The 19053-nt window shown below is 43.0% G+C and overlaps 1 protein-coding gene across 2 annotated transcripts in view; it reads right to left on the bottom strand.

The window, feature by feature from the left end:
• LOC135217379 (17S U2 SnRNP complex component HTATSF1-like) overlaps positions 1–9724 on the bottom strand; it is a 173052-nt gene extending 163328 nt beyond the window's left edge. Inside the window, exon 1 of one of the 2 annotated variants that reach the window (XM_064253224.1) lies at positions 9636–9724. The gene's annotated coding sequence lies outside the window, so the exon portion shown is untranslated. Of the gene's footprint in view, positions 1–9519 lie in introns of both variants that reach the window. The other variant, XM_064253223.1, reaches the window with a different exon arrangement.
• Positions 9725–19053: the final 9329 nt, after the last annotated feature.

Below are 19053 nucleotides of genomic sequence, written 5' to 3'. Positions count from 1 at the left end.
GGCTGGCAGGATCCCTCCTCAATGACCGGGGCTTACGCAGGTAGGACCCGAAGGTCCCCCCGGTAGCGCAGCCCCTACGTGGGATCTTACAGAAATCTCTGTAGGATCCCTCCCCTTTCCCTCGTAGCCGTAAGGAGAGAGGGGAATGGGGAGGAATTGGATACTCGCTCGCTGCCTTCCCAGTGGAACTAGCAGTTGGAGAAAGAGTAGGAGCAGCCAACGCCTTGCGGCGATGGCCTCTCAGAGTCTGGGAAAAACGTATCGTCAGGAGAAAAACGTTTTCCCGAGGAGGGTTACGAACTCTCACTGTAGGTAAGGGTTCTGCCTGCCACTGTGAACGTCGTCTGGGTGGGGCTGATCGACACCTGACGGAGAGAGGCCGATACCGCTCCGACTCATTCCAGTCCTCGTCGAGGTCGAAACCTCAGGAGGACCGAAGGGATATATAAATACGATGTCCGAAGACACGTAGAAACGCCTCTGTCGCAGTAGAGGAGGTGAAGGAGCTTGTTCGACCGTCCAGAACCGAGAGAGCCTCCTTGTCCGGAGACGAGAGACTACCTGGCTCAACCCAGTCGGCAAGCTCCGATCGCGGCAGACCCACCGTCGATTTGGATTCCCTCTCGGGCCCCAAACGACTCGAGCCGAGACGTGGCTCTGCTGGTGGGAGCGGCGATCCTTCCCCGAGGTCCGTTGTGCTGACGAATCACGCCGTAACCTCGGCAAAGTTCCTCTGGATCTCGGAAGTCACAGCATCTTGCAGAGTGGGACCGTTAAGCCCTTCGAACAAGAGCATATTCCGAGAACCTTCCTCCTAAGAAGGGGGAACAGCGACAGCCCTCTCGGTCTTCCCCATCCACGTTGCGCATACGTCCTGGCCGGTCCAAGAACCGTGCCTGGCACGTAGGGCGTCGTGGTGGGATCATGAGGGGCGCGCACCCCTCACGATCACTCCTCAATACCTCCGCTCCTCCCGGTGTCACCCGAGGAGGTTGAAGGTACGGGAGAGGCAGACCTGACGCTCCCTCGTCGCTCGCTGGCAGGACCAGCAGGCTTGGAGGTCTGCAGGCGATCGTCAACCCGCGGTGACGATCGAGCTGCAGGCCTGGTCGAACCGTCTCGCTGTGGAGAACGGCTGGACTGAGCACAGCGGCACTGATCTCGAGTGTCAGAAGAGCTGGTGCTGGTTGCCGTACCCGATCGCTCTCTGTGAGAGCGACGGTCCAGGCGACCTGCAGGCTCCACTGTCGCAGTGAGACCGGTGCTTGTCCTCACGGCACGTCACGTCGCTGGTTCCAGCGTGGCTGGCACCGCGCAACAGGAGGACCTCTCTCCCAGCCTCAGCCCGTCGGTCGCGGACCGTCACGTCCCCGGGTAACCAGCTGTTTCACCGCGAGAGTGAGAGCTGGTCTGGTGAGAGTCGCATGAGCGGCTGTCACCAGTCTTCCGCCCCGTGCCGTGAACCTGACGCTGAGCGACTCAGAGGTCTGGTTCCTGGCTGCACGGTCGCTGGTAGGGCGACCGTACACTCGGTACCTCCCGCGAACGGGAGGCCGAGACGGACCCTGATGCAGTGGCAGAACCACTGACACCAGGCGAGGAAGTACCGGTGTTTAGCCGGTACCCCTCTGGTCCCCGTAGTCTTCTTCCTTGCGGAAGAAGAGACGGGCCCCGCTCCCGAAGGAGCAGGAGGACCAGCGGAAGGACCTCCCGTCCCACCGAGGTGAGACGGGTCCCGAGAAGCTCCCGAGGAAGCTTCTTAGGAGGGAGGAGGCGGCCTTCTTCTTCCTCGGCTGTAAAGCCTTAGAAGTCGAAGGGGAACGAGGCGGCGGCCGACGACGATGAAGAAGATGAAGACGACGACCACTGACACCTTCCTCCTCTTCTTCGTCAGCTTCCTCAGGACAGACGTAAGATCTGCTATCCAGGGCGGAGCCGGGGCTGCTGTAGCCGAAGCCACAGGGCCCGGACGCACCTGTACAGACAGACCAAAGTCTGGGGTAGTACCACCACGAACAGGGACGACATCAGCAGGTATGGGCATCTCAGGAACAGCAGGCACGGCCAGCACATCATCGTTAGGGACAGCCAGCGTAGCAACGGCAGGAACAGCCAGCGCAGCAACGGCAGGGCCCAGAATCGGCAGGTACGGCAGGCAGCACCGGAAACACAGGAAGTGGAGCAGCAGCCAGCAACATCCTGGTACCGGCGGCAGGTCCAGGGGCGAGTTCTAGGGCAGCGGAAGTGTGGTCGCTGCAGCGCGGCAACCACGAGCGGCGGCGGCACGCCCCCCTCTCGGTACGGCGAACGGCACTTCACAGCGGCTGTAGGCAAGACTGTTACCACGTGAGGCGAGTACACCAGGTGAGGAGGGACGTCGTCACCTGGTTGCGTGGTCACCACTCCATGGGTGACCGCAGTAGGCCCAGACATCGAACCGCAGCCCCTGGACCCAGCACGCTCTGCAATTGGAAGGACGCCCATACCTCACCAACGTCCACTCTCGTGGCAGTAGCACCTGCGGAAATAATAGTAGTAGCGATTAATGGGGGGGAAATCCCCTCGTGCGTGTTTTGATCCCTCCCGAACGAGTGGAAGACCCCTAATACAATTGTACATCGGGCACCGAGCGCCCTCCCCCGCGCTCGACGGATCGGGCGAGGAGAAGAACGCCGATAACCCCCCCCCCCCCCAAGGGGAAGAGCCATCTGTGGGAACTGAGCGGGGGGGGTCTCGTTCCCCACCCCCGCACAGCACCCATGTACCCAACAACAAAATAAAAGCCCTAGAGCAATCGTGCCATCGGCACGAATACAAGGCATAAGGATCAATTCCCTGACTGAGCGGAACTTGAACCAAATAATATTGATGCAATCAATAATAAAGGAAACAAAATGAAAATGCATCTTGCAAACGATTCACTTCACAAAGAATAAGGGCTCGGATCGAGCGCATTCGCGCCCTCGGCACCGAGCGCAAGGGTGAAAGGTTTTATTCCTTACCTTTATGGATCAAGGTTTCTGGAAACCTTGATCCATAATGAATTGATGCAATCAAGAAATATATGAAAATGAAAAGACTACTGCGCTTGCGATTTCACTTCATACAAATAAAAAAGGGGAAGGATCAATTCCCGTGAATAGCGGGAACATTGATCCAGTCAACAATGCAATACTCAATAAAAAAAAATGAAATGAAAAAAGAACTGCACTTGCGATTTCACTTCATTCAAAATAAAAAGGGGGAAGGATCAATCTCCGGTTTAAGCTCGGAAACTGATCCAAAATGAGTATTGCTACAATAAAAAATAATATATGAAAAATGAAAAAGAATACTGTACTTGCGATTCCACTTTCATACTGAATAAGTTTTCCGTGTCGAGCGCATTCGTTTCGGCAACGCATACAGGTCAAAAAAATATAAATGAAAAGAGCACTTACTTACGATTTTCATCTACACATTTTCACCCAATATACGCTCGGAGCGAGCGCTCCCGCCCTCGGCACCGAGCATACCCAATCCGAGGATCATTCTTGGGAAAATGAATTCCCGCAATTACGCCCTTCAGTCCCGGCACTCGGGTAAACGGAGGGCTTGTGACCAAGATCCTTTAATTCACAATTGAATTCAATGAAATGATTGTACTTACAATTCATTTTCATAGATACATATAAAAGAAAAACACAATCATGCGAAAGCAACGACGATGAAGCGGGCAGAGAGCGATGATACACGTCCACACGCCAGCAGGCCGAAAGCAAAAGTGGTTTGTTTACCTCCCAGTCGCGCGCGCGCTGCGACCTGTCGGACAAGCTTAACTACCGAACCCCTTCCTTGTTCGAAAGCTTACGACCTATCCAGCTGCCGCTAGTACCTTCCTATTGTAAAAGGACCGAAGAATTTGTATGCCGTGTCGGAACAAAGGACCGAGGGTTTGTATTACGTATCGGAACAACTTGGCTGCACGGTCTCCCGAGGAGAACTACACTCGGGATCTCTCGCGAACGAGAGACCGAGCCGGAACCTGGCGTAGCGGCATCGCCGCTAGCACCAGGCGAGGAAGTACCAGAGCTAACCGATACTCCACTCTGGTCCCCGTCTATCTCTTCCTTACGGAAGGGGAGACGGGCCCCGCTCCCGAAGGAGCAGGAGGACCAGCAGAAGGACCCCCCGTCCCACCGGGGTGGGACGGGCCCTTAGAAGTTCCCGAAGGAGACTTCTTAGGGGGGAAGGCAGCCTTCTTCTTCTTCGGCTTATGGGCCTTAGAAGTCGAAGGGGAAGAGGCAGCAGCAGACGATGAAGAAGAAGATGACAGCTTCCTCTTCTCCTCTTCCTCGTCAGCTCACGCAGGACAGTCGTCAGGTCCTCCATCCAGGCCGGAGCCGGGGCTATTGCCGAAGCAACACGGCCCGACTGCACCTGTCCGGAAGGACCTGGGACTGGGGAAGACACACCGTGGGCAGGACCAGCATGGACAGGCACAGGAACCAGGAGCGACAGGAACAGCAAACCAGCTCAGGGCGCGGCAGGAACAGCGGCAGCGGTAGACCCAGAAGGGACAGCCAAGCCAACAGCGGGAATCACATCAGCGGCAGGTACGGCAGGCCCAGCGATCGCCCTCGTAGAATCATCGGCAGCCAGCGGAACCTGGGTCCTGGAGGCCGGTCCAGGGGCGAGCTGCTGGAACAGCGGAAGTCTGGGGCAGGCAACACGAAGAAAACAGGCGGCGGCGGCAACCCCACCTCGGTACGGCTGCGGCCCTAGTAGCGGCAGACGGCGTCATCGCACAGCATGGGGAGTGTACACCAGGAGGGGGGGGCAGCAGCTAAGCGGCCGTGGTATTAGTGGAGACCGCCCCAGACCTCGCTAGACGCTGCAGCAGCCCGTGGATGCTAGGCATGCCCTGCCTCCGCGGTGGTCCATACCTGTCCAAGGTCGTCTCCCACGGATGTAGCACCTGCGGTAACATAGATAGATTAGTAATAGGGGTTCCCTCACGCACGGGGGGAAGACATGCCCCACCCCGAACGCAAGGAAGACCCCAAATACAAAATACAACGAAGAAGCTGAGCGGGGGCAGGAAGGAAGACGAAGAATCGGATACCAAGGGAGTCGCGGGAGAGCTTTCCGACGACTTCCTGGCAGACCTTCGCTTCCCCTACCCCCGCCACCCCCGCAGTGAAAAGAATCATGAAAAAAAAAAAAGAAACAGAATACTCCCTTGAGATCTTCATAGAACTTAAAGGGGAAAAGATCAATTCCCGGGGTAAGAACGGAAACTTATCCAATGATATGTGCATCATTAAAATATATATGAAAATGAAACAGAATATGCAACTTGCGATTTATTTTCACATAAAAAAACGTAAGATCAATTCCCGGGTAAGAACGAAAATTGATCCAAATTAAATTTCATGTAAATAATAAATGAAAATGAAAAGAATATTGCAATTGCGAATCCACTTTCATTGCATTCTATTATACAAAATTAAAAGGCTCGTGCCGAGCGCAATCACACTCTCGGTAACGAACGCACAGGCAAAAATATAATGAAAAGAGTACTTACATTTTTCAATTACACACTTTCGCCCAAAATACATGACTCGGCGCGAGCGCGCCCGCCCTCGGCACCGAGACATAATTCAAGGGTTCAATTCATGAAAAGAGAGGAATCGCCGCATCTACGGCGATAACTCCATGTTGGTTCATAATTAAGTAATGAAAATGAAAACAGTGTACTTACAATTTCATTTTCAAGTCAAACAAAACCATTAGTAGAAAACACAATATAAACAAAGCATACGACGATGAACGCGGGCAGAGAGCGATGACGAACACGTCCTTCACACCCGCGGCCGAAAGTAAAAGTGATTTGTTTACCTCCCAGTCGCGCGGCGCGCGACTGTCGGACAAGCAGTTAACTACCGTTCTCCCCTCCCTTGTTCGAAGCTTACGACCGTTCCAGCTGCCGCTAGCTACTTCCTATTGTTAAAGGACCGATGGTTTGTATTACGTATCGGAACAATCTCCATTTCTTCCTCACTCATCATAAATGAACAAAAGAAATGCAAAGTACGTACTTACAATAACTCTCAATCACACTAGGAAAAGAGGGCATATACTCAAAACTCAAAGCAAACGACAAGCGGGCAGAGCGATGACGAGCACGTCCTATCCACACACGGCCGAAAGCAAAAGTGATTTGTTTACCTCCCAGCCGCGCGACGATCGGACAAGCAGTTAACTACCGTTCTCCCCTTGTTCGAAGCTTACGCCGTTCCAGCTGCCGCTAGCTACTTCCTATTGTTAAAGGACCGATGGTTTGTAGGGGGAAACATCAGTTCAGGCCAACCCTCATCACTGTGACGGGTCTTATTCACTCGATATTTAATTGGTGAAAACATGAATACAATTGCAACTCTAAGCATACCATTTAAAAGACTGAAGTTTCGTCAACATATTGTGATATATGAAAGCCCCATACGAACTAAAATAGCATGTGAGCTCTTCGTAATATGTTTTCAAGGCAGTTTTGAAATCCAATATGGCGGCTACGTTTTTCATGGACGGTTCTCATCAGTGACGGACACCATCTTTCCCAGCCTTCCCAGCACTCATTTGAACAATGTTTGCGTATGTATGTAACGTTTATTGATCTTACTCAAGATTGCAGTTGTAATCAGCACAATAAAACAACATTTTGTTGCCTATATTAGTGAAAGTATGAAACTTGTTATTACCCGGGGTTATGGTTGGAACTGAATTCATTCTTACCTTGTAATCGGCGGTTTTTTATCCTTACTGCCATCACAACTGAAACTCCACAGTGCTTATTTGATTGTTATTATACACATTTTGGTCTCAGTTCACTCCACATTGCACTTTAAACCCGTTGCTGTTCCTGGTTTTCTAAGCGCGCGCGCATAAACACAATTACAAACAGCAGACGACGACAGACGACGACAGACGACGAACTGCAAAGTTTTATTCCCTAAACTGTTACTTTACTCGTTATTTAGTTTAAATTTACATTGTTATTTAAAAATTTTGATTTAATTCATGTATATTATCCCTTTTTAGCAACCAAATTACCCCGAAAAATTACAGATATTTCTAACGTAGATAAAATCAAATGTTTCTAACGTTTTGGGTGCGACATCTGGCTGCCGAAAACCATAGAGGAACGAATACGGAAAAGTGCATAGAGGAACGACTACGTTTTTTTTTTTTTTTTTTGTTTTTTTTTTTTGCTTTTTGTTTTTGCTAGCACTTTTCATTGATTTCAGTCTTTATTAGTATTTTGAATTTCTTAAATAATCGTATGCCAGAAATAAATGTAACCTTTAATGTTTGCATGCTTTAATGTTTGCATGCTAAGAATGGCAAAATCATCGTTGCCACATTAGTGGAGGCTTCACACTACGCCGCCGTTCCATTATTATAAACTGTTTCCATGAATTCTAGTTGTCATAGTAATGCAATAATGATAAAATTGCTTTAATATTTATGTATATATACTTCCAATACATAGCCTAATTTCACCATTTCAACGTTTTGTGTGTAGTCTTATACCCAGTTTTGGAGGTCAACACATACCGATGGCAACAGAGAGAGAGAGAAAGGAAGGCGGAGGAACGAGAAGAAAAGGGATGGCGGTGGAGGGGGGGGGGGGGGTGGGGGGGTGGGGGGGGGGGGGGGGGGGGTGGGGGGGGGGGGGGGGGGGGGGGGGGGGGGGAGAGGGTAGGTGGAGCTTTATACGCGTGTTCGTATCCATTTCTGCATAATGGAGTTTTTGTCTCTTGGTACAAGTCGTTATTCTTTACGATTAGTGATTCACGATACCCTTATGAATTACGGCACTGGGTGTAATGCACTATAGCAAAATCTCGTTCTGTTACGAGTGTTCGTTACAGAAATAGGTATTGCCCAAAAACGTGCTTGCACTGTCTCTGAAACCCATAGTAGACATGCTGCTTAGTTGTCAATCAAGTTTTTTTATAACCAAGTATTTTTTACAAGCTAGCTATTGAATAAATTTGTATTTTTCTCAGTCAAAACATATGCCCCTCAATGCTAACTTTCCTCTTTTAACGACTTTCTGGTCATTGCAAATTCGGCCCCATAATTTCTTATGGTGCGAAACAGACAGAGGCCCATGGGACCGAAAAAACGATTGCGTCACACTACGGCGATAAATCCAGCAGTAAAACATCTTCATATATCCAAAAAGTAAATAATAAAGATATATATGCGCATTACGATTATAACAATTACATGTATAGCTGATAACAATCTGCACCAATAACTGGTAAACTGTTCTGCAATGACAGTTGAGTATAGCAATTATTTACAATAGGTACGAAAGTCAGATGTCGTGACGTCATAATACAGAACTTGAAAGAACGTTCTAATTCAGAAAAAATAATTACTTAAATTTGAGTCAGAGGCGAGTTACTTTTTCAATAACGAATATTTTCAAATTAATCATCATAAATATGTAAAATATTGATGTTTTACTACTTATTTAAAAATTAGCCAAGAGAACGCTTCTCGTCATCTTCTACCCAACAGCTGTTTACGCCTGGCTTGTTGTTGATGAGAAATCGTGTTTCGATTGTTGTGATAAAAGTGCTCCAGCGTCTGTGGGTACAAGTGGTGTGCGGATTTATCACAGGAAATGGTTAGTTTATTGACACAAGCTACTCCGTAAACATCGAGATGGCGTCAATCTTCGAAACATTTTTAGTTGTAAGTAAAAATTTCTAAAGCGTTTTGGTGAGATTTCCACTGCCGTGGGTCGCCATTTTCAGTACCCTCTGTTTAATCTGTTTAAATCTTAAAATTTGGCCTTAATTTCTAACTTTGAGGAAATACTTACTTCGAAAGGAGAGTAGAGGTCTTTAGCTCCGTTTCTCACCAACAACAAGTCTGCGACTGATGCCCATCTCGGTGTCAGGACGCGTTATAATGTACTTTTTCGGAGGGTGGCTTGCACTGATGGTAGCTGGCCTGCGTGGCCTGCTTTGATGTTTTACCCTATTAAGTATCGGAACAACTTAAAATTTTGGCCTAACCTTTCTAACTTTGGAGAAAATACTTACTTCGAAAGGGCGAGTAGAGGTCTTTAACTCCGTTTCTCACCAACAACAAGTCGCGACTGATGCCCATCTCCGGTGTCAGGACGCGTTATAATGTACTTTTTCGGAGGGTGGCAAGCGTTGATTGTAGGTGGCCTGGTTGGCCTGCCGTGGTGATCTACCCTAAACCGTAGAAAAGTTGTGTGGCTTACTCACAGCATTACTAAGTGCAGAAATTTGGCAAAACAATAATACTAGGTACTCAAACAGAGTAGAAGGTAAGCTATACCTAGCTAGCTAGTAATTGCTGCGCATCACTAGCTAGCCTACTAGGGCTAAGCTAGGTATGCTAGGCTAAAATACGCTCCGATATTCCTTGAAATAGCCTAACTGATTATGTAGCATAGCTTAACAACTATCATAGTCTTCGGTCATCACTTACCTTACTGTAGCTACAGCGTTTGATTCATACACAATAAAACCAGTATCAAGAATTAATAATTAAGTAGCGTTTTTTGGGGGGGCAATATTGTACCACAGAATGCAATGTCAACAAACCCATCTTCTTCTTTCAGTTTTCAACCACAATTCAACGTTCTTGAAGACTGAAGAGTTGAAGTTGGAATAACGTCACACTTATTTATTAGATTAGATTTGAATGATTACGTCAAATTTTAAAAGACAACATTAAGGGGGAATTATAATCGCGGCCAGATAAAGGTATATAAAAAGGTGGCAACTATCCTGATAAATTAATCTAGTTTAATAAACACATTCGTTCTGTGAAACCAACAGACATGACTTCAATGTTATTGGAGAATTTAGAAAAATGAAAGCTGTTAGCATTTATTTTACGTTCGCGCGCACACACACAATATATATATATATATATATATATATATATATATATATATATATCACATTGCATTGATATTTTGTAAACACATTAGACTAAGCTACAAATGTCGATTGATTAGCTTTTCATCGGAAATAAACTGAAGGGGGAACTGATTAAGGATTCGTCGCGTCCATCAGGTGACAAGCCAGTTAGCAATTGTAATTTCCCTTTGGTATTATTTCTGAGGTAAATTGGATATCAAACGACATTTGTGACTGAATGTTTGCATATATATAGTAGTATATATATATATATATATATATATATATATATATATATATATATATATATATATATATATATATATATATATATATATATATATATATATGTGTGTGTGTGTGTGTGTGTGTGTGAGTGTGTGTGTGTGTGTGTGTATATATGTTACAATATGCTTGTGTCTTTCATTACCACCAGTGGCAATGAGATATAAAAATCCCGAGTCAGAGTGACTATGAAAATAGTATAATCGTATATGTATGTTTGTGAGTATGCACTAGCTGTCATTATGTTATTATAGACTCCAACAATGACAGATGCATCCTAAAGGAAAATCAGATGTACTAGATGAAGCAGTGCTGTTTGGAGAAACGAAACGAAGCTGCATAGACCAGTAAAAAGAGTTTGAAAGTGTTTGCAAGAAGAGAAACTTAAGGGTAAATGGTAACACGTTGAGGGTTATGAGGGTAAAAGGAAGAAAAAAAAAATTGCTCGAATTATCTGCTAAGGTATAAAGGAATTGTTGGGATGAGGACGTTAAATCGTAAATGATTGAAGTGTTGCGAAGCGAATATATGTGAAAAATAATCGGTTTAAGAAGAATCTTGAGGCTGGAGTGAGACATCGAATGTTCAAGTGGGAAGGTGGATGATTGCACTAACTATAACCGGTGAGTGGTGACGGGCAGCATATTTCCCAAGTCTGGAAGAGTATAGGGATAAGGAAAATTAGGACCAATCAAAGTGCGTGGAGCTGATCCGGACGTCACAAGCCACGCCTTTTAGCTCCCTCCTCAGTCCCATATCCATTACTGCCACCAGTCACGATGCCGAAGAAATACTTCTCAATTTCACCGTTTACGGCTTGTATGACATATACAGTTTAGTCAGCTATATCTAAACATAATGCAACACTAATTTAACAACAATATAGTGTTCCAATGAGATACACCGTGAAAGATATTATGCGTTATTGGCTCCTCCCTCCTGGTAAATAATATTTTTACATCGCGAATTTCTAAATTATAGACGTGGAAATGGATGTTTAAAGCCATTTACAATGAGTTACGATAACTCACGGGATGAATCAAACAATATACAAGATGGTAAAAATGATGGTATCTGACCTGTCAGTAGGGGAAAATAGATAGAGGGAGTAGAGCTTACACTAAGGATGTCTATGGACATATGCAGTTTCGTGGTAATGCACATTACCGTGCATTGTATAAAAGCAATATCCTGGTCATTACTGGGCCATGAACAGGAATCAGACTGATATAGTCCCTACTATTTACAGGGACACAGTATCAGCACATTCATTAAATTATTTCAAGAGCTAATGTGTAGGGAAATCTACGGTATTGTTATTTTGGTGATCCAAGTTAGCCTACTGTAACCAAATATAGTTACTTGACAAACTCATCCTGTCAATGGCTAATTTGAATAAGGCTGTTTTTCAGGTGTACTTGATAAACTGTAGTAAAAAATTGCCTTTTTGAGGTGGATTCCGTTTTATAAAACCTTCCAGATGTTCTTACCTGATTGGTACTTGCCATTCATTGTGTAAAAACATATAAAAAGTTTGTTATTGAATATTTTTTGCTTTTGCTTCTTACTTTTCATACATTGTGTACAGACAAATAAAAAGTGATAACATAATTCAGTATTGAATATTTTTAGCAATCCCTTACGTGATGTTTGCTTAAAATTTATTGTGTACAAAGAAAACACTAATTCAATATTTTTAGCAAACCCTTCGTACTTGTCATTCATTGTGTGCAAAATATTACAATGAGTTACAGTAGACTTTTTACTGAGCTGAACTAAAGCAGAATTGATGCATAAATTTATTAAAACTGCTATATGCTTTAAAATAAATATGGATGACACTTCTTTTCCATCTTTCTCTCTACAGAAAACTTTATACAAATATTCAACATGTATTCATTAAAGCCAGAGATAACGGTAGTATATGAGTATACTACTATTTTCATACAAGCTCACACTGATTGGCAAAATGTATGCCTTAAATTAAGTTCATAAATTCTTTTTCCATATACATTTTTGGAATTATGCCAAGCACTGGGGCAACTAAGGCCATTCAGCGCTGAAACGGAAATTGACAGTAAAAGGTTTGAAAGGTGTTACTTTACTTTACTTTATTTTGAAAGGTGTTACAGGATGAAATTCTCGTAGTTGCACTATGAAACAATTGTTAGGAGAGGGTGGACAGTATGATGGAAGAAAGAGAATATGAACGGAGGTAACAGTAAAATGAATGACAACAGTTGCAGTTAGACGCCGAAGGGACGCTGCAAAGAACCTTAAGTAATGCCTACATTGAACCGAATGAGGTGTACTGACGGCACTATCTCCCTACAAGGTTCATAAATTTGACATCAAAACTGTATCCTCCACATTTCATTTAAGCATAAGGCAGTTATTATTTCAGTAATTTTTATATCCTGAAACAACAGGCAGTAACACCTGAAAAACGATCCATGCTCCATGCTTTTACAGTCGTCACTTTCAAAGTCGAAGATTAAATTCATCTTGATGGGAGTCGAAGTGCCGCGAAGTTCTTGGCACTCCGGTCTGTATTCTGTAGTGCTAATTACAGATCATATACCATAATTTTTACCATACCATCAATTTTACCATTTTGTATATTGTTTGATTCATCCCATGAGCTATCGCAACTCTTCATAAATGGCATTAAACACGAATTTTCAAGTATATAATTTAGCAAATCGCGATGAAAATATTATTAACGCAGAAAATATCGTTCTTATAAGCAGGAATTAAGAGGTACTGAGCACTATTACCAAGAGGGAGAAGCCAATAACGCTTAGTATATTTCACGATGTATCTCATTTGAAGAATATATTGTTGTTGAATTACTGTTACATTCTGTTTAGATATATCTGACTAAAATGTATAGGTCATACAAGCCGTAAACTGTGAAATGGGGAAGTTTTTCTTCGGCATTGTGACTGGCAGTAATGGCTATGAGACCGAGTGTAGCTAAAAGGCGGGGCTTGTGACGTCATGGATCAGCTCCACGTGCTTTGATTGGTCCTAATTTTCCCCATCCTTATACTCTTCCAGACTTGGGAAATATGCTGACGGGCAAGACGTGAGATGGTAGTCTTGATGACCCTCGTTGTGAGTTCTTTAATTGTAAATACCGCAGTGCATTAAAAAATTCTTTGTACAGCAAAATCTACGGGTTTATTTTAATTAATATAAAGGGCTTCAAGGATACTAAGTTTACCGGAGTCTGTTTCACAACAGAATCTCATGGTATTACATACTAGCACCTCCAAGGAGAGTCAAGAGGTCACGTTTTTCACAGTAGTGCCTATGATGGCAATCAGACTGTGGCAGATCAACTTCCTTGACAAAGAAGCACTAGGTATTCACTCTATACTATATATACCAAACTCTACACTGTGGCGGGCGTGTTTGTATATTAGGTCTGTCCTTTGGAGTTCTGTTGGACATAGCAATATGTTTTTAAGTAGGATATAAGATGTTTTTCTGGCCTCTCGTTTTTGCTACAGGCGTCCTCATCTGGTTCCTAATGTAGAGGGTCACTGTGTTTCCTTTGTCATCGTGTTCACTATCAATGTGTTCATTAGTTTACAAATAAAATGTTTCTATAACGTAAAAATCAAATACTAAATCGATTATATTAAAATATATGGAGATTTACCGAAACAGAAGGAATTGCTTACAGGAGAAATAATCGTTAAGTTCTATACTTATGAAGGACACGCGACCGAATGATTTTTGAGTAAAACAGGAATAAGGATTTTAGTTCAGCGACAATATTATGACAAGCGCGGAGTAGCATGTAAGCAACGGTTAGTTGGTTGGATTGTATTAGAAGTCATTAAACCATCATTATGTACATAAGACCTTGCTTTAAGTGGTAAAGTGTGACGGGGGTATAAAATTACCAGTAAGGAACTGTAGACTCTACCCAACAACTGAGACGAATATCAATTATCGACAAGTTCAGTTATCAAAAGCCTGGTTATTTAATGAAATAGCACAACCCTCTCATACGTCACGCACTAACTTAAGAAAGTACCCTTGAAGCTCTCTATGTTAATTAAAATAAACCGAAGATTTCGCTGTATACAAAGAACTTTTTTTTTTATCTTTTTTTTTTCGCACTGCAATATTGACGAAGAACTCACACCGGGGCCATCAAAACCTTTCCATCCCACTTCTTGCCTTGTGACCAGTTTTCGTCAGTGCAGTCTTCCACCTCAGAGTCAAAATATACCTCCACCCACCGTGCCTCCACCCTACGAATCGATGTCGTACGCCAGCCTCAAGATTCTTTTTTACTTACACCGCACATTCTTCGCAAATATTTGCACCAAGCAACTTCAACCATTTTTCTCTCGTTTCGATTTAAAATCCTCATCCTCAACAACGCCTTCATACTTTGGGTACTGTAGACAGTTCCAGCACATACATTTTTTTTCTCCATTTACCCTTATAAACTTCAACGTGCTAATATTTACCCTCAAGTTTCCCCTCTTGCAAGCAATCAAATTCTTCTTAATGGTTTCCTGCTGTTTTAAGGCACTACCAGGTGGTGCTATCAGTGCTTATGCGCAAAGTTTCTAAATACAGTGAATTCTTTTCCCTTCAACAAATAAAATGCGAAATTGCACGATGGAGATGAAGCGTCTGCCCAACTGCCTAAATAAATAGTCTTACAATTTCTTCCAGACTTGTATTCACATACACATTTATGTAAAAACCCTTTTGCCAAATAATAAACCATGTCTGATGTGAGGAAAGGCGCATCAGGCAACCGACCTCTTAGTGCAGGGATAACAGTGGAGAGAAGATTCACATATACATTAAATTTATAATATGATTCCGAACGCGGGTAATCATAAAAGAAAAATTCACGCAAATATGATTTCACTTGAAAAATATAAAAGTTGACTTTTGCTATCCACTGCTAGTTTCATCAAAACGATGTAAGGTAGATTTTTGGATGAGCCTTATTCTTACGAGACGTTTGTTTGGTGGCTGGTACCGGGAGGTAGGCTGTAATGGGAACAATATTCCTTTAATTATTAGTGATTTATTTAGGAATTGATTCATCATCCTCCTCTAATATCTTTGTGCTACTATTGTAAGAGTGATTGGAACTGTGAAATATTTTCGTTTTTGTTGTGGACACGAGTGCGTGGCAGTGTAGCCAGTCCCTTGTTTTGTTTTTCTCTCACTCTGAGTATGGGAGCGCTGACCTGAATCTTTCGTCTGTTTTTGGTAACACTAAAAGACACGTAAGGATCACGAATGCTTTCATGTGAGGAGGACGTCAGCCGTTCCACCCTTTCATTTTGGCTATTTTACCAAATTATTAATACAAATGATTATCTATCCCTTGCAAGGGATCTAGTCAAGGGATCTAGTCCAGGGGATCTAGTCCAGAGATCTAGTCCAGGAGTTCTGTAGACTAGGTAAATTAATCAAGTCCAGGAGACTAGGCCTGGGAGAAATTTGGCATGATGTAATGAGTAATAAAGAAACAAGCTGAATACCAGGAATTTTCTTCAATACCCCAAAAATGGAAATCAGCACTTCAATTGCCTCCCGGTGGGAAGACATCACCTGGTCTCATCAGTAGTAGACCATACACACAAGGAATATCATGTAATAGCAGGTAGGACAGGCCTACCCTATTTTCCAGGCAGCGTAAATGTCAGTCTTCATGCCCACCGTGTCAACTATGACACAGTACCATTCTCCGACCTGTGTCTCCAGGCAAGAAGACTGACAAAAATGTATATGTATACAAATAGTATTCTTATTCTCGTATCTTAATGTCATGGTGAGGGAAAATCCGCCCGCGACAAGGCAGCTTCCAGCCAATCAGCGGCCGCCTAACTAACGTTTCGTAGGCATAGGGCTCACCCAAGAATCTACCTTAAGTGAACCAGCTATAGTTGGGTTGCTAGCGAAAGTCTAATATGTATCGTCCAAGATACTTCATATTATTGAGGAATTTTCTTATTTTCTTATCTATACACACACACACACACCCACACATCCATATGTATATATACGCGCACACACACACACACACACACACACACACACACACACACACACACATATATATATATATATTATATATATATATATATATAGATATATATAATATATACTTATAACAACTTTTCACCAATAACTTGTTACAGTAAATACTGGTAGCTTCAAACGTTAACATGATAAAACATTTTATCATTTTTCAGGTCACTTTCTTAAAGAAGGAGGTATTTCGAGACGAAGAACCATAACTATTATGCACGTGTTGTGTTTCGTTATAGCGAACGCACCCAGTTAGGTTGGCCATTTTTCCCAACTGAATCTTTAAAAAGGCCATGACTCCCTTCACAAAAATAAGGGTATCAAGATCTCTGTGAGGTATCAAAATCACTTGTTTCTGAGGAAATAAAAGCGTGATATCAGTGTCAGCTTTTGTTTCAAAATACCCACGAACATTATAAATCTTTGTCAGAATAAAGCAATTATAACGAATCTTTTATGTCTTTCATTTCTCAGATTACTGGAGAGCGTCTTATTTACCATCACTAACCTTCCAGGATAGACATATACTCACAACTTGCATACCAAACAATATCAAACAACAAACAAAAGATTCGTGTAAAGAAGATACTAGAAGCAACCCTGCACCATTTTTATCTTTGCTCGCTGTGCCTGTTTTACCAGTTGATTCCATTAGGGGGGCCCACGTCACGTGACTGAGCTTGACCAATGGCAATCAACTGAAAAATTTAGCCGAATCGTCAGACGAAACTCATATTACCCGTCTGCGACCCTCAGTGCGCCTTTATTTTGTTCTCTCATCAGATATTTGGATATTTGGTTGAATTTCCAAACGCCCGCTTTTTTTTTTTAGTTGCACAACCTGTTTTGACTTTCTTCTTCTTCTTGTTTCTTTCGGGCCTCGGTTAGATAAGAGCTTCTGACTGCATGTAACGTAACGCCAGCTTCTGCATAAAAAAACTCTTGAACCTCAAAAACCTGGGTAGCATGGTCTGTCTGTCGAAATACGAAGGATACTTAGTATATATTCTTAATGAACGTTGATTCATTTGAGAGTCTATTATTTTACAAGGCGAAAAACACTTGTAGAAAAGAAATATTATTGCAAGCAGCTACACATTTTATCCAGCGCTAACACCTGTTTCACGAATTAACTCAAAATTATTGCATGCAGCTACTCATTATCCAACGCTAACACCTATTTCACGAATGAACTCAAGGCTATCATAGGACTACGCTACTTCCACAATGAAACCATTTCAGTAAAAAGGGCTAGGACAGTAAAACAAAGAGTGGTCTGCTGCAGAACTTCGAAAAGATCACATCCTCCACATCTGGTGGCTTTTCAAGACTTGCAACGGCATTTTCTTCTGATGGGCGGTGGAACATAGTCTGAAGATACCTGGTCATTTAATGGAGGCTGCTGCTGGAGGCAACAGCTTATTGATGTGCACACACACACACATATATATGTGTATATATATATATATATATATATATATATAATATATATATATATATATATACATAACACACATACATATGAAGTTTGTTATTAAACTTATTACATAACTTTTGGCGATTATTTTTGTTGTCGTCTGACTTTTACTTATCTTTAATGTCCTATGGAGGACCTTTCCTTAAACTGTAGGTGTTTGCTGAAGGATAGTGGCTTTCTATAGCTTTTAAGTCAGATAACCAGCATCTAGCTTCTCTCTCTCTCTCTCTCTCTCTCTCTCTCTCTCTCTCTCTCTCTCTCTCTGTGTGTTTGTTTCTTTTTTTTTTTTTCATGGCACATACCAGATATGAAACAACACCAGAGCATCTTCAGGTATTAAATGTCTTATTTTCATTCATCTTACCTATCGAAATTACAGGTAAATTGATTCTTACTCTCTCTTTGGTGGTTATTGCTTGAGGCAGGAAAGACATACCACTGCTGATCTTAACTGAAAAAAATTTTGTAATTTTTGTAATTATATTTTATCACAAATGTGCAAGCTTTTAGAGCCACACATGTAGCGTTCGCTTCCTACTGCTATTTTGTTTCATGAAATCTTGACCGACATCATTTTTGCAATATAATGCGTATATATCCTCCCAGTCTGATGATTCGATTTGCGGATATGAATCACAGTAACTTCAAACTTCCACTCTTGGAAGGTGACGAAGCAGGAAAATAGTAGTACGAGGGACAAAAATAAATAAATGAATAAATAAAAGCTGCCAAATGAAGACAATAACTTTCCTACTGTCAATTTTATGAGAACACGTTGAAGGGGAAGCCATTGTTCTGCTCGAGGAGTAGGAAATTTATGAGCAAATGAACACGTTTCAGCCATGAATAAAAAAGCCTTTATCTCTTGATCCCCTTCATGGGAGTTAACACCAACATTACGTGGCTTTTTTTGAAGGCTAGATTAGGGACGAAAGAGAATATAAAGGTACAGACGCCATATTGTATTTTACCTTTCGTGGAACGATTCGTTGCATCAAATAAGGGAGGTATCACACTGGGCTTGCAACACAATATTGGCCAAACGAGAAGGGACAGTTCTTGCGAGGTTTATAGCAAATATTACTGACGTCTGTCACAATGACTCGTTCACTTATGTATTTTATGGCTTAATAGCAGCGCGATAAATAGGTTAATTGTATTAAAACAGTTACATCACCAATGAAAATGACAAAGCTAGACAGAACCAACACGAAAAAGGCGTTAGTTTACTGCCTAGAAAACGTCCGAGTCGCAAAA

The sequence above is a fragment of the Macrobrachium nipponense genome, chromosome 7, assembly GCF_015104395.2.
Source record: "Macrobrachium nipponense isolate FS-2020 chromosome 7, ASM1510439v2, whole genome shotgun sequence".
NCBI lineage: Eukaryota > Metazoa > Arthropoda > Malacostraca > Decapoda > Palaemonidae > Macrobrachium > Macrobrachium nipponense.
This window is presented reverse-complemented; position numbering and strand designations above follow the sequence as displayed.